This window comes from Oryctolagus cuniculus, chromosome 2 (assembly GCF_964237555.1).
Source record: "Oryctolagus cuniculus chromosome 2, mOryCun1.1, whole genome shotgun sequence".
In the NCBI taxonomy this organism is placed as follows: domain Eukaryota; kingdom Metazoa; phylum Chordata; class Mammalia; order Lagomorpha; family Leporidae; genus Oryctolagus; species Oryctolagus cuniculus.
The window spans coordinates 64,947,895-64,961,969 of record NC_091433.1 but is presented as its reverse complement, the minus strand read 5'-3'; the positions used below and the strand labels follow the sequence as shown (position 1 = coordinate 64,961,969).

The following is a 14,075-nucleotide window of genomic DNA, read 5'->3' as shown; positions in this document are numbered from 1 at the left end:
CTAAAAAGAAGCAAAGACGTACGATCATTCTTTGAAATCCTGAGTCTACTTGTGCCTTCGTTGGGCAGAAGTGCCGCTACTGAGCTAAGCAAAGAAACAGAAGGCAGTGGGGAACACACACACACAATTAGCAAACATCAAGTGAGCTTACCAAGAAAATCAAAGATGATCACAGTGCTCTTCACTACTAAGAAGAGGAAACTATACGAGCAGTATGATGATAAATGCATCCAGGTAGTCGAAAATCTAAGACCTAGACACAATTTAAATAAGATTAAATAGCTTCCTAGACCACATCTGTTAAGATCCTAGGTTCATTTGCATTGTTGTAAATATGGCATATTACCAGATTAATCCCTGGACAATCGTTGTTAACTAATTCTTCATTAGTACTTGCCATCTCTCCCCCCTCCCCGCCCCCGAAAAATCCACTGCTTTGCCAGAATAGGCGTTTTTATTTTTACATGGAGAGGAAAATGCGTGTACCTAAAGGACTATGAGAGCCAAGAAGCTCACACACTACTTGTATCTTTTGTACTTGGGGAGGTAAAGCAGAGTTTGAGGGCGGTTTTAGTAAGATCATTTAACTACAGAGCTATAATTTCACAGAGTTCTAAAATTTCCTATAACCTGCTTATGTTTTTTCAAAACTACTCAAAAACAAAAGGATTATTCAGTATAATCACTCTCAGTATTTCATAAAGGCTGTCCCACATTCATATTGAACAATGAAACACAGTGAAATATATTGTCATGTGCAAATACATACCTTATCACAGAAAAACATGCTTTACCTTACAGTTCTTATATTTGCCTGATATGCTTTTGTGTTCTGTCTTTGTGATGCTTCAACACACAACCTCAAAGAAAGAAATTATAGGGACAATTTTGTTTTAACCTCACTAAAATCCTAAATAAAACATGTTGGAAATTTCTGTACCACTTTCAGCTTGATCCTAAACTTTTAAAATATTATTTTTCAGTATCATCTTTACATGAATTTTTAAGAAAAAAAAATTGAGGAACGTCTTACTAATTCCCAAACTCTGAGATTCACTTGGCACTGCTGCCACATCCTGGGTCCTGGTCTATATAACAACCCCGACTGGTGAGCAGGCGGCTCCCTCCCCTGCCTAGAGCATGGCCCCTGTTGGGGAGAGCTACAGTACAGAACTGCACTAATTCAAAAGCCGGTCACAGCACTGACTGGCTATATGCCTTTTGGCAGATCACTGGCCTCCCGGAGACTCCACATCCCCATGGAAAACACAGATGATAGGACTCCATGTTTGTGAGAAGGGAACGCTGTTAGGTAACAGGTAAGCATCTGGGATAGAACAAGAACTCAGGAGCTCCCATTTCCCTCTCTTTCCTCTTTAGATCTATTGAGATTGGAGATCTAAGGAAAGTCCTCCTGCCATAGAGCGCAAACCTAGAATCATGGTGCTCTAAGTGTGGCCCTGGGACCAGCGCTCCCCACATCACCTGTGGGCTTGAGGGAAATGCAAATTCGTGGCAGGGGACCCAACCCAAATTGGAAAATGCAAATCTCTGGGATGAGTCTAAGACATGGCTGTAGTGAGCTTTCCAGCCATTTCTTAAGAACATTAAAACTCAGAACCACTGATCTAGAAAAACAAAAGAAGATACATGCCTCATCCTCTGCAGACCAGTTATCCCACTTTCTGATCCTGGCTCACTGTCTCCTTCTCTGTTTGTCACTCCAGCTCCTTCCACTGCCCAGTGGCAGAGATTCAATTCTGGACTTCACTGGCTCACTTCCTAGGCCACAGATGGTTTCTACTCCTCCTGGCTGTCCTCTCACAGTGACACTGTGGTACCTGTCGCATTCCCACCACCAGCACTACCCTGCTCAACAGGGTCTGGAAGGGTCCCCTGAGCAGGTCAGCTTGTGCACATTCTAGTCCCATGACCCCTCCCCATTCTGTCCCGGAAGCAGAAGTCCCAGGCATCACTGGCAGGCTCCATGGCACCTGGATCCTCTACAACCCCTATACTGAAAGCTCTCAACAAGTCAACCAAGGCAGGCCTCACAAAACTGGCTGTTCTCAGTCCATACTCACTTCCCCTCCTGTGCCCGTGGCACAAAGTACTCACCCAAAAACCTTCACAGGAGACAGACTGCAGCATTTGACAGGCAGCTCACGGCAGGTTTCATCTTTCCAGAGTGCTCTGCTCCAAGTCAAGATAAAGGGAGTAATGCTCCCACAAACATTCTAATAAAAGGGAACGAGGCTGGGCTCTGGCCTGAGGCGGCCATTGAGGAGTTTCTGCATTGGACAGGGCATTCACCACTCATGGAGCACACTCACTCACAGAGCACACTCACTCACGGAGCACATTCCGTCATCAACTCTGTGACTGATGTCCAGGCCCTGGCAACCCACATTCCAGCTCCCTTCTATCTTCTAGAGTAGTGGCCCTCCAAAGCCCACCACTGCCAACGACCAAGGCCAACAATTAGACTGAGTGCATGGCACTCTCTGGCCACAGAAACGGGCCTGTACCAGCAGGTGCTCGGTCCCATTAGAGGCTTCCACAGTGTGAACCCCCAGCCAGGAGAGAGGGCTTGAGACCATGGGCCTGGCTGTGAAGTGTGCCATATGTACGCCAGCTTAGACACAAACACACACTGGTACCAAGCCCTTCCTGGACCAGTGAGGTACCCAAACAGGGGATTTAAACCTTCATGTGCCACCCTAAATCCTCAAAGCAGACATACAAACCAAAGCACACTTCAAAACCTGGGAAGCTGCACACACCTCTGACAGTGAAATTAGGCTACTGCACTCAAACAAGGATAAAGGATGAAGGCAGGTATGCCCCTTAAGCCACACAGGGAAATCAAGACATAGCAGAAGAATATTTAATGACATAGGACAATGCCAATCTGAGATTATATTTTTAGGTAACTTCAGATGAAAAAACTGTCCTGTTTCCATGCCACGTACTCCAGAAATGAATTTACGCCCCATGGTGGCTATGTGACAGTGCTCACTTCCCTGCACTGCTCCCAGCACCGAGTGGAATGATGTCTCTAGGTCTTCACCAGTTTTCAAAGGGAAAAATTGTTTTCTTTCCTTATGTAGTTAACTTCCCAGCAAAGTTGCTTCAAGCTGCTCAGCATCTCTGCTCTGCTCTACCCTCTCCCACGTGGCTATGACCAGAGCCTCCGTGCCTTGGACTGACTGATCGGTCAGCTTCCCACAGTGATTGCTGTACACATTACAACTTCAATTGTGTGAAATTTGCATACATGTAAATTATAATAAGACGATGCATGCTCATTTAAAATATTGGTAATACAGATGACTATTACTAAACTTTTCTTTAATACTGCAATCTGTCATCTTTTTTTTTAACAATAGAAGAAAAGTGCTTAACAGATATTTTCAAACAGCTTACAAGTGGATACTGCCAGAAATTTTCTTTTTTTCTTTTTTTTGTTTTTGTTTTTTTTGTTTGTTTTTTTGACAGGCAGAGTTAGACAGTGAGAGAGAGACACAGAGAGAAAGGTCTTCCTTCCGTTGGTTCACCCTCCAAATGGCTGCTACGGCCAGCGCACTGCGCTGATCCGAAGCCAGGTGCCAGGTGCTTCCTCCTGGTCTCCCATGGGGTGCAGGGCCCAAGCACTTGGGCCATCCTCCACTGCCTTCCCGGGCCACAGCAGAGAACTGGACTGGAAGAGGAGCAACCGGGACAGAATCTGGCACCCCAACCGGGACTAGAACCCGGTGTGCCAGTGCCGCAAGGTGGAGGATTAGCCTAGTGAGCCGCGGTGCCGGCCCAGAGATTTTCTTTTTAAGAGACATTTATATTCACTACTGTGAGGTAGCAGTAATTCTAAGTGTTTGACAAATGGCACACATTTAATCCCTGCAACAAGGCTATGAGGGAAGGAGGCAGAGGAGCTTCCCATGGGTCTACACAGCCAGAAATCCACAGTGCTGAGAATAAAATCATGTCCCCCACCACTAGGCCATGCTGACTCTCAGCTGTGGAGGCTACACTGATTGAACCCTCTCTCCATCCACAGAGCACCAAGCCTCGCTAGAGAGGCATGGCAGACTCTAGGAGCACAGTTTCTCCCCAACAGCCATCCTTCCTTAGGCTGCGACTTTTGGCAGATTTCAGCAGCTAAACAATACCAAATCTAACCAGTGGCACATTCAGCAATGCAAGACCAGCACAGCGGCCTCTAGCATGCCCTGGCTGTTACTGAGGTGACATTTTTTCAGCTAGTGGAAAAATAACATTTGTGTGCATTTCATCGTCTGATTACAAATGGATTGTGTGTTTACAATGAATTACATCCCCAGTACAATGAACATCACTAAACAAATCTTGTCCTGTTAAAAACAATTAGTATAAAAGCAACTGACACCAGAGCCTCATATTAGTAAGACATATCGTGAATGAGTAATGACATTTGGGATAATACACTTTCTCTCTACAAAACTTTCAATTAGTCCTGGCAGCCATGAACTTAATTATTAATTTCAAATATTAATTTTAACTTTCAAAAGGATGATTTAGCAATGCTGCAAGATTATGAAATTAATGCCAAGCAGTTTTTGTCACTCTAGCACATTTTATTACTAATTGCTTAGCAAACTACTCTCTAAATTTGTATTTTTTTCATTTGCAATTGAAATTCCAAAAACAGAACACTGAATGAAACACTAAGCAATTATTATTTATTGAAGTCTAATGGTCACGTTTCACCAAACTAGTATCTCTGCAACTACTTCTTTCTAACACATACAAGAACAGCTGGGGAAAAGCTCCCTGATTCAGACTAATGCCCGAAAAACTAAGGAAATCAGTTCACCAACTATTCTAAAGAATTCTGACGCTGTTACTTGTTAAACACTAGGCAACTCAAACAGGGGAAAAAATTACTCAGGAGTTTCAAAGACATGCAAGTGGCCTATTGACTGTTCCCAAACAGGATTCTGAAATGCAGGTACTTGAAGAGGCCTGACAGCCATCCATGACGACTTCCTCCCTACTTCTCTGGATCCATGATCTGACTTCCTTATTCACCACCAGTCGGGCCTCCCTGTTAAGAAAGAGCTTACCCTGGGAACATCAAATCATGCAAACATCACCACTTAACTCACAACATGGAGTATTTTCAATTTTTGTAAAAACTTTAGACGTTTCATTAAATATTCTAAAAATGAAATTTAACACAATTCTTGACCCAAAATGTTTGTATGTTACTACAGAACATACGAAACTTAATCAGAGTCCACTACTTTATCACTGTTTCCCAATAATCCAAATGAGGTTCATCTATGCTGAACAGGATGGGGTTGGCAAATGAGTTTCATCTCTAGGCAACTCTAATCAGTTAGTCAGGACTTCCCAGAGCCCGTGGTTGCAATGGGTTCTGCTGCAGCAGTCACAGAAGCAGAGGGGAGTGGCATGGACCCTGCATTAGGCCATTCTTGATCCAGTTTTTCTGGCAAAATGTTGATGAATTTGAATGTCTTCTGACCCCAGAGACCAAACCTGAGTCATCTATACTCAATATTCAGAATGCCAAGTTAATTTTAACATTAATTCAAAACAATTTATAAAGAAAATCAGTGTGCAAAAGTGGGTGTCATATGAATTCCAAAGCCAAACACAAGTAACCTGGGGAATATGCCTGTGGATACAACTTCCACCTGGTGATTGTCTCTGATGGGGACAGGATGAATTTCACCACTCATTCTTGACAGGACACGGGATTTTATAGGCTTCTCTCTCTCTCTCTTTTTTTTTTTTTTTTTGGACAGGCAGAATGGACAGTGAGAGAGAGAGAGACAGAGAAAAGTCTTCCTTTGTCGTTGGTTCACTCTCCAATGGCCGCCGCCGCCAGTGCACCGCGCTGATCCAATGGCAGGAGCCAGGTGCTTATCCTGGTCTCCCATGGGCTGCAGGGCCCAAGGACTTGGGCCATCCTCCACTGCACTCCCTGGCCACAGCAGAGAGCTGGCCTGGAAGAGGGGCAACCGGGACAGAATCTGGCCCCTCGACCGGGACTAGAACCCGGTGTGCCAGCGCCGCAAGGCGGAGGATTAGCCTAGTGAGCCGTGGCGCCGGCCAGCTTTTTTAAAAAAAATTCTTATTTTATTTACTTGAAAGAGTTACACAGAGAAAGAAGAGAGAGGAGAGAGAGAGAGGAGAGAGGAGAGGAGAGGAGGGGAGGGGGAGGGCGGAGGGAGGGAGGGAGGGAGAGAGTGTCTTCTATCCACTGGGTCACTCCCCAATTGGCCCCAATGGCCAGAGCTGCGCTGATCTGAAGCCAGGAACCAGGAGCTTCTTCCAGGTCTCCTATGCAGGTACAGGGGCCCAAGGAATTTGGCCATCTTCCACTGCTTTCCCAGGCCATAGTAGGAAGCTGGATTGGAAAAGGAGCAGCCGGGACTAGAACTGGCGCCCATATGGCATGCCCGGCGCTTCAGGTCAGTGTTAACCTGCTATGCTACAGCGCCAGCCCCAGTAGGCTTCTCTTGACATTGCTTGTTTGAGAAAAAAAACTGCACTTTCTTGGATTTTACTTTACATATAATTTATGGAGGGAAGTTCAACATTTTTGTGTTTTCCATCACAGTAAAACCACCCAGCTCACACCCATGTGCCCTTGGGTAACAGGAGCTTGCAGCCCAACGTCAGCCAGAACGTACGCCCCATGGCTCTGTGCCAGGGCTTCTCATGCTGGTGCAGGCCAGGACTGAGCACATGCAAACCCACAGAGCAGACACAGCCTGGCTCCCCGAATCATTCGATATTAAAATAGGCACAAATGTGTTCTTTGCAAGAGCAAAACTGGCAGGGGTCTTCAGGAGAAAACAAGATAGAATGTAACCTTTCTGCAAGGCCTGCAAAAGCACACACACCCCTCCCAGGTGCCTTCTTCTTCCCATCAGCAGTTTGGTGGGAAACTCAAATAAGCACAGTTACTGTTGGTGTGCAACAACCAAAGGCTGAGTCACAAAACCCAACAGACACTTTGATTTTAAAGGGAGAAGAGGGTGGCAAGCGGATCCCTGCAACAACTGAAATTCCAACGACAACCACAACAAAACAACATTTGGGGCAGGAAACTGCTGTTTACCACAGTCAAATCTGGACTATAGTCCCGTGAATAACACACTCAACATTCATAGTACATTCCAGGCAATACGATCCCAGAACCTGGGGCTATCACTTGTAACCCACTTGCCAAGAATATTCCAACTGGGGGGCCTTTGTGTTTGGAATTACAACCCCTCGTCCAGAATGTTCCTTTCATAGCTACTTCCCTGGCTCCTGTCCCTGCTTTCCTAGCCCTGCTCTAAAACAGGGCCCCTCCCACCTACCAATCCTTGGTCCCCTCCCCCTCCACACTCTTCCTTCCCAGCTTACCAGCTCCCAGGCACGTGTTTCTTGGTGTACGTGTTAGCCATGTGTCCCTCACTAGCATCTCCTCTGTGAAGGCAGGGCCTGGTCAACAGTGGGATAAGTCAGTATTCATTCAAGGAAGGACCACTAGACAGCGTCTGTTTGTTTAGAAATGAATGACACGAAGGTGTCAGAATCGAGCACCTACGTAACTCCACACACCTCCCAGGACACAGGCAGACATGCGACCGCCACCTGCGTACACGCCAGAGGCCAGGAGGAAGCCCAGTGCCGGGGACACCCGGGTGACCGTAGCCACCTGGTGACCATTTGGCTGTCTCTCTGACACTTGCCTGAAGATGCTGGAGCCCCTGAGTAGGCATAGAGGATGCTGTATTTGCTCCTTGGAGTGGTGCTGGGAAGGCACTGTGGACTGTGCTCCTCCAAATCTGTATGTTGAAGCCCTACTTCCCAAAATGACAGTGGTGGGAGACAAGATCTTCAGGAGGCAACTGAAGTCAAATGATGTCACAGGGTAGGGCAGGGACCTAACAGGACTAGTGTCGCTATACAATAAACACCGGGGGCTCACCTGGGCTTTCTGGTTTGAGTGTGGCCCAAGGAGGAGAAGCCAAACAGCAAGACACAAAGAAGATAGCCATCTGCCGGCCAAGGGAGAGGGCTCTCATCACTGATTTGCTGGCACCCTCAGCCCAGACTGAAGCCTCTAAACTAAGCGTCTGCTGGGAACGCCCTCATCAATGGGGTTCCATAAGGCAGCCTGAATTGAGCAATGCAGGGGTGGTGGAAATCAGCCTTGAGGCCCTTAAGAAGTCCCTCTCTCCTTCTGTTCCTGGGCCCCCTGTGGTTCCCCAAAACCTGTCGATCCTCACAGTTAAGATTCTGCCACTTCAATAAAAGTAGTCTGCAATTCTAGAATGGTTTGGTTGCTACCCTTTGTCTTCCTAAGGCTCAGTAAAAAATGGGGTTACACCCTCAAAGATTTGTGAGGATTAAATAATCTGTAGTCAATGTTTAGAACAGCCTGTGGAACACAGTAAATGCTACGTAACACTAGAAACTGTTACTAGGAGCAGACTATCCAGTTTCACTCCCCAAACAACACCGTGGAGTGGGTGCAAGTTATTAGCTTTCATTGAGGAAACGGGCACAGAGAGGTCACAAGCAGTCACGAAGCAGGCAAGCCAAATGTGAAGGCAGGCAGTCTGGCTCTGAGGTCGTGGCTCTCAGCGCAGTGTCAGGCCTAGAGCAATAACTCAGTGAATGCTGGCGCTTTTATGATGAAGCCTTTATGACAACAGTAAGGGAAGCAATGACAGGCTTAACTCAAAAAAGCAACTTATTTTTCCTTTTTCTATGCTGCTTTTACAAGTTCTCCCCAATAGCTGTATCCGTATTATAGCAAACTATAATTCTACCTGCTTATTCAAAACACTACCACATGATGTGCTGTTGTGCATTTTTGAAAGCACTGAGTTCTAACAGTTGACACCTATGACTCCTATGTGACACAGAATCCTTCTACTGTAATAGTGAGGCAAATCTGCTTCCCACTTTCCCTCTCTACTGGTAGCATGCGACCATGCTACCCTAGAAGCAGTCGTCTCAAATCTTACATAGGGAAGAATCATTGCAATAACTACCCAAAAAAGAACATTCCAAGTAGCCAGTGTTGTGGCACAGTGGATCAACTTGCCCTTTGCAGCACCAGCATCCCATACTGGAGCACAGGTTCAAGTCCCATCTGTTCCACTTCTGATCCAGCTCCCTATTAATATACCTTCGAAGGCAGCCAAAGATGGCCCAAGTGCTTGGACCCCTGCTGCCCATGCGGGAGATCCAGATGGAGTTTCTGGCTAGTGGCTTCATCCTGGGCCCAGCCTTCTATAAGCTTCTATATGCTTCCATGAGCATTTGGGAGTGGACCAATCCCCAGACAGAAGATATATATATATTTCTCTCTCCCCCTTTCCCTCTCCCTCTCTAATAAATAAATAAATCTTTGAAAAACTTAAAGAGTGCCAGATCCCGTATCCAAAAATTCCACCTTAGTGGGCCTTGAGCAAGGCATAGGAATTTCCACTTCCAAAAAAAAAAATTTTTTTTTTGATTTTTTTTTTTTAATTTATTTGAAAGGCAGAGTAATAGAGGTAAAGAATGATATTCCATTTGCTGGTTTATTCCCCAAATGGCCACAATGGTTGTGGCTGGGCCAGGCCAAACCAGGCCCATGTTTCCCACATGAGTAGAAGGGGCCCAAGCATTTGAGCCATCTTGTGCTGCTTTTCCAGGCAAATTAGCAGGGAGCTGAATTGGAAGTGGAGCAGCTGGTACTCAGATCAGCTCTGATATGGGATGCTGGTGTCACAGTAGCTGACTTAATCTATGCCATTAACATGGTCCCCAGGAACCTCCACTTCTAATCAGTGACCTCAGGCTCTAATGCAGGTTAGACCAGGGCATGGTTTGCATTTTAGAGTAGTATTTGTTTAACATCTACTTCTTGCCTATGGATACCTCCTAACAGACCCTAGTTCCTACAGCACAGTATTAACACATATGTATTAAGTACCTATATAACAGAGATAGAGGAGAAACAAAACAAAGTCCTTGCTCTTAGAACTGACATACTGTGGCCGGGGTAGGGCAATTATGTGGTGCCACACAAATATATAAATGTGCATGTGTGTATGTATAGGGTATAATAAAATATATCAGGATAGCTAGGTTATTCTATGGCCACAAACAAGCTTAAAATCTCAGTGGCCTAAAACAACATGTCTATTTTTCATTCACCCTAATACATCCATCACCCCTTGACAAAGCTCTCTATTCTTTATGGTCACTCAGGGCCAAGAATAAGAGGAAAGAAAAGAAACAAGAATGACTATTAGATTTTTGGCCTTATAGTCACATTCCCCAACTCATTTTTTCATAGGGTATAACACCAACCAGGAAAGAATGAGGAAGGAAAATGGCAGGTCAAGCTCACTTAAGAACATAGATACAAACCACAGAACAACAGAGCACTTAATTGGCATTAAGACACACACTTTGAACACTTCAACATCTCTACAACCAGAATACATCTTAACAATATCTGGCACTTCATAATTATCATTAGCCAATTAAAAAATGAAAGCAACATTTCTGAAATACAGAGATGCATCTTATATCACTGGCATTTTCAATAAGAAAAAAATAGTAATAATAAAATATTGATGAATCAAATCCTAGAGCAAGTTCAATAAAAATAACAGTAATAATAATTTATGATCAATCTGGGTTTAGACCAGGAATGCAAGGTTGTTTTAACACTAGAATATCAATTAATGAATTAAATATAACATATTGTTCACAGAAAAAAAACTACTTGGTTATCACAAAAGGAACAGAACACTTCTTTGACAAAATTCAACAAGCATTTACTCTGGGAAAAGAATACTTCTTCGTATGCTAGGAACAAAAGGGGACTTCCTTAACCTGATTTTTATTTTTACTACAAAATACCTATTTACATTGAAAGCACTCCCTGTAGGATTTAGAACAAAACAAAGATGCCCATTATTACTACTTCAATTCAACACTGTATTCCAAGTTTATGCTGGTACTGTATAGCAGGAAAGAGAAATAAAAGGATTAAGGATAAGCAAGGAAGAACAAAAGTGTCATTATTTGTAAATGATAGCACTGTCTTCATAGAAATAATCTAGCAGACTTTCCCTACCAAATATCAAGACCTGTTATAAAACTACAATATGTAAGACAATGTGACATCAACCAAAAAAAAAAAAAAAAAAAGAAGAAGAATGAAAGAAAACTAACACCCTGAACAGAATAAAGCAGCACAAAGTTAGACCCTCTCAAAAATGGACACTTGATAGAAACTGATGTGGGAGAAGTGACACTGCTGCTCCAAGGGAAAGGTGAGACTTTTCAATACACAGCACTGTGATGCCAAGGCAGACATACAGGGGTATAAGAAAGGCAGTCTAACCCCACACTCCACACTCAAAAGTTAAGTCCTAGTGATCTGAAGATCTAAATGTGAAAAGCAAGTCTCTAAAGGTTTGCAAGCATAACAGAATACTTTATGACCTCAGGATACAGGTTTCTGGGGAAAAAAAATACAGAGACTGTCACCGTGGTGCAGCATCTTTAACCCCAACTTGTGATGCCAGCATTCCATTTGGGAGCCAGTTCCAGTCCCGGCTGCTCCACCTCCTATCCAGCTTCTTGCTAATGTGCCTGGGAAGGCAGCAGAAGAGGGCCCAAGTGATTAGGTCCCTGCAACCACATAGGAGACCATATGGAATTCCTGGATCCTGGCTTCAACCTTGCCCTGCCCTGGTCCTTGTGGCCTTTTGCGGGAGTGAATCAGCAGGTGAAGATCTTTATCTCTGTCTCTCCTCTAACTCTACCTCTCAAGTAAGTAAATAATCTTTTAAAAATACACAAACATAAGTGAAGCAATATGAATATAAATCTGACTTAAGAATTGCCATTCATCAGATAACTGCATAAAGACAGTAAAAAAGAAAACCTCAAAAATTTGTGTCAAAAACATATAAGGAACATCTAAGAATCAACAGGAGACTAGCAAACAAATAATGAGTAACCACAAGGAAGGGAGGGAGGGAGGGAGGAGAGGGAAGGACCACCACAGGAACTTCAAAGGAAAGGGAAATGAACAGCCTACAATCACACAAAAATATGTTCAATCTTATTCTCTTAGCACCAACTTTCCTGAAAATATTTCATTTTGATGAAGTCTAAGTTACCGCTTTGTTTTATGAATCATCCCTTTGGTATCATGTCTAAGAACTTTCTGCCTACCAAAAGTTCATGAAGATTATTTCTGGCTGGCGCCAAGGCTCACTAGGCTAATCCTCCGCCTTGCAGCACCAGCACACCGGGTTCTAGTCCCAGTCGGGATGCCGGATTCTGTCCCGGTTGCCCCTCTTCCAGGCCAGCTCTCTGCTGTGGCCAGGGAGTGCAGTGGAGGATGGCCCAAGTGCTTGGGCCCTGCACCCGCATGGGAGACCAGGAGAAGTACCTGGCTCCTGCCATCGGATCAGCGCGGTGTGCCGGCCACAGTGCGCCAGCCGCGGCGGCCATTGGAGGGTGAACCAACGGCAAAGGAAGACCTTTCTCTCTGTCTCTCTCTCTCACTGTCCACTCTGCCTGTCAAAAAAATAAATAAAAGATTATTTCTGATATTTTCTCAAAAAGTTTTGAAATTTCACATTTACATCTGTGATCAACCCTGAGTTCATCTGTGAATAATGTGTGAAGTACATATGCAGGGTTATTTTTTGCATAAGATATTCAATTATTCAGTACCATCTATTGAAAATAATATCCTTTCCGGCCGGCGCCGTGGCTCAATAGGCTAATCCTCCACCTTGCGGCGCCGGCACACCGGGTTCTAGTCCCAGTCGGGGCGCCGGATTCTGTCCCGGTTGCCCCTCTTCCAGGCCAGCTCTCTGCTATGGCCAGGGAGTGCAGTGGACGATGGCCCAGGTGCTTGGGCCCTGCACCCCATGGGAGACCAGGAAAAGCACCTGGATCCTGGCTCCTGCCATCGGATCAGCGCGGTGCGCCGGCTGCAGCGGCAGCCATTGGAGGGTGAACCAACGGCAAAGGAAGACCTTTCTCTCTGTCTCTCTCTCTCACTGTCCACTATGCCTGTCAGAAAAAAAAAAAAAAAAAAAAAAGAATATCCTTTCTTCTGTAACTGCAGTCGAACTTTTTCACAAATCAACTGTCCATACAGTACAGATTCATCCTGGGCATGCCAGTATGTGCCCCCTGACTGTGTGATCAGACTGACTCCACTGTTGTGCAGGTTGATTTTATGTGTCCTCTGCTTAGGCTGGAGAACCCAAATATGTGGTCAAACACTAGTTTAGATATTGCTGTGTATGTAGTTTTTAGATGTGATTAAAATTTAAATAAGCACATTCTGAGCATAGCAGAGAGCCCTTCAAAATGTGGGTGGGCCTCGTGCATGCAGCAGGAGGCTTGAAGAGAAAAAAACTGACATCCCATAGGAAGAAGGAATTCTGTCTGCAGATCACATTCTGACTCACCTGCTTACCTACCCTGCAGATTTTGGACTTGCCAAACTCCACAGGTATGTGAGCCAATTCATATACTCATGTATGTATGTACGTACATATGTATGTATACATTCTGCTTCCCTGGAGAACTCTGACCTACACCGTTTCCCTAGGCTCACAAAATCTTTTTTTTTTTTTAATTTTTCCCCCCAAAAGAAATCTTTTATTTAGGGAATACAAACTTCATACATTTCCTAAGTACAACTTTAGGAATACAGTGATTCTCCCCATTATATCCACCTTCCTACCCACTCTCCCACCCCACCCCCTCCTCCCTCTCCCATTTCCAGTCCCATTCACCACTAAGATCCACTTTCGATTAACTTTATACACTGAAGACCAACTCTATACTAAGAGTTCAACAATTTGCATGGTAAAAAACCAATCAACTAAAAACAAAACCTGTTCCTCAACAGTCAAGACAAGAGCTGATCAAATTCATTGCATCTTGAAGTTAATTTCACTTTTTTTTTTTTTTAAGAAACTTAATTAACTTTAACAAAGCCCACAAGAATGATACATCTTTTGGGAGTACTT

The 14,075-nt window shown here is 44.5% G+C and overlaps 1 protein-coding gene and 1 long non-coding RNA gene across 3 annotated transcripts in view; both read right to left on the bottom strand.

Annotated features, from left to right (window-relative positions):
- The window catches only part of WWC2 (WW and C2 domain containing 2), a 262,307-nt gene that overhangs the window by 197,144 nt on the left and 51,088 nt on the right, over window positions 1-14,075 (bottom strand). The window lies entirely within an intron of this gene.
- Window positions 1-14,075, bottom strand: part of LOC127487360 (uncharacterized) — a 96,600-nt gene that overhangs the window by 32,566 nt on the left and 49,959 nt on the right. The window contains exon 1 of the long non-coding RNA XR_007914156.2: window positions 152-14,075. This exon is cut by the window's right edge and continues 49,959 nt beyond it. This is a non-coding gene — a long non-coding RNA (uncharacterized lncRNA). The remainder of the gene's footprint in view (window positions 1-151) is intronic.